The following is a 2,531-nucleotide window of genomic DNA, read 5'->3' as shown; positions in this document are numbered from 1 at the left end:
TTGCATTTTATCGAACGAATCTAATGCTTTCTCAGTAGTTCTATACTCAACAAACCCTCCAATGAGAGCATTCCTTTAAGACACAAGAAAAGGTGAAAGTGTTTGGTAGTAATAAGTATCCCCTCATCTTGTATCTTTTCAAAGCTTTTCAGTGCATCCTCAACGGGTCCATGCTCAACATATCATGCAATCAATGTTGTCCATAATACCACATCTCGGTTGGACATTCGGTTGAAAACATTTTGCACTTCCACTATAGATCCACATTTGACATACATATCTAGCAAAGCACTATGAATAAATAGATCTTCATCGAACCCTTTCTGTACATCTTCAAGATGGATTTCTTGACCAAATTCTACTTCCCTTTTGGCTTCCAAACTTGTTGAATTTTTTGCTTTTATGCATGTCGTTATTACGTTAAGCATTAAGGCTCTTTAGTTAAGTTATGGTAAATTTTGCTTCCTTTTTAGCTTCCAAAAGAGTTGAATTTTCTGTTTTTATACATGTCCTTAATTGTAACATTTTCTTGTATTTGCTTTCTATGAATAAAAGATACTCTTGAGTATCCTGTAGTTGCTCATTTAAAGTAGTATAATCCTCATCCTCCCTGAAGGTTGATCTATTCAAAGTTTTCAATTCTTCGATTTGCTTTAATGCATTCATATAATCTTGCTCCTCTTTTTGTGCATTATTTTCCATTTTCAATATCTCAATTTTATTGATTTGTAGAAAATAAAGAAGGAAAGTGCCGCCCATTAAGAACAAATATTGGGATACATGTTGCCTCAATGTCGTAAGAAGTCAAACAGGAAATAGGAGTTGGAACTGTAAATTTTGCAACAAACATATGCATGGGTCAACAACACGAATGATTGCTCATTTAATTGGAAAACCTAGCCATGGAGTAACGAAATGTACCAATGTCCCCAAGGAAATGTTGATTGACCTTACAACTTTGTATGGTAATTGTGGAAGCCAAGCAATTGGTGAAGAAGAAGATATAGTAGCAGAGATCGACTCATTCAACATGCCTGAACAAGGTATAGACACAAGCCTACAATAGGTGTCTTGATTACTAATGTTTAAATAATTGTAAATTATTTATCTTGAATTTTTTTTTCTTTTAGGTGTTTCTACCTCATGCTCGTCTACCTTTGTTGATGAAAGTCAAAGCATGTCATGTATGGGTGGTGGTAGTCGCCAACCATATCCACCAGCAATTATAGTGAAACAACAACCGTTGCGTAAAGGACATGTGTTACAAATGCAAAGGAAACAACATGCAAACGTTATGGAGGTGAGATGTATCATTGAAGCAAATTTGTCATTTAATCTATTAAAAACACCATGTTGGCGGAACATGTTAGAAGCTTTCTCTACAATTGGAGAGAAACATAATGGAGTCACATATAATTACATGAGGACGAAAGGCTTGAAAAATGAGGTTATGTCCTTGCAAGCAAAGTTAGAAAGGGTAAAAGGATTATGGCCCAAGTATGGTTGTTCTATATTAACAGATGGATGGGTTGATGTTTCTCATAGGCAACTTGTAAATGTCCTCGTATCATCTTTTTATGGGACAATGTTCCTCAAGTCCATTGATTGTAGTCATGCTAATACAACACCAACAGTTGATAGCTCTTGGTTAGCTGAAAGAATTTCAGAGGCAATTAGAGAAGTTGGTAAGGAAAATGTGGTCCAAGTCATTTCAGACAATGCATCTAGTTGTGTCCGCATGGGGTCTTTGCTAGAATCAGAGTTCCCTAATATTGTTTGGACTCCATGTGCAACCCATTCTTTGGATCTACTTTTGGAGGACATTGGTCAGCTACCTTGGATGAAAAGTACTATGTTGAAAGCAAATAATATCGTACGTTTTTTTTTGCAAGAAGAGGAATGCTAGGAAAATTTTTTCTGCTCACAGTAACCTCGCCATCTTGAGACCTTCTAAGACAAGGTTTGGTGTGATGTACCTTGTCATACAACGTTTGCTCAAAGTTTGGTATCCTCTTGAGCAAACAGTGGTGAGTGACATGTGGAGGTCTTGGTCAGATTGCAATAAGCCAGATGCCATGAATGTAAAGAACTACATCCTTGATCCTACAACTGAGTCCTCGTTTCAAGTTGTTTTGACCCTAATGGCACCATTGTATAGTGTTTTACGACTTACTAATAGGGAGGGATCCACTATTGGTTTGTTATATGAGTTTATGCGAAGAAGCAAAGATGTTTTAGCAAAAGGAGTGGAAGAAAACATCCCCCACAAATCCAAGTAAATTTCATATTTATTTTAATTTTTTATGGTTTGCTAGCATTAAACCTCCAAATGTTTTCTCATCTTTTAAGATCAGATCATTTTGTAATTACTAATACCCTTTTAGGTACGAAGATGTTTTGAAGTTATTTGACATACGATGGAAATGGTTCAAGAGGCCGATCCACCTTGTAGCTCATTTGCTGCATCCGATGTGGAGAGAGGAGGCTACATTTATTAACCCCGAGTTAATGGATGCATGGATGAGCTATAC

At 36.5% G+C, this 2,531-nt stretch overlaps 1 pseudogene; it reads left to right on the top strand.

Annotated features, from left to right (window-relative positions):
* The first annotated feature begins 871 nt into the window (after positions 1-871).
* LOC147861284 (uncharacterized) lies at positions 872-2,279 on the top strand (annotated as a pseudogene).
* Positions 2,280-2,531: the final 252 nt, after the last annotated feature.

Source organism: Azolla caroliniana, unplaced genomic scaffold, assembly GCF_043228905.1.
Source record: "Azolla caroliniana isolate FFs.n. ecotype wild unplaced genomic scaffold, voAzoCaro1.0.p SCAF_8, whole genome shotgun sequence".
NCBI classification, from domain to species: domain Eukaryota; kingdom Viridiplantae; phylum Streptophyta; class Polypodiopsida; order Salviniales; family Salviniaceae; genus Azolla; species Azolla caroliniana.
This window is presented reverse-complemented; position numbering and strand designations above follow the sequence as displayed.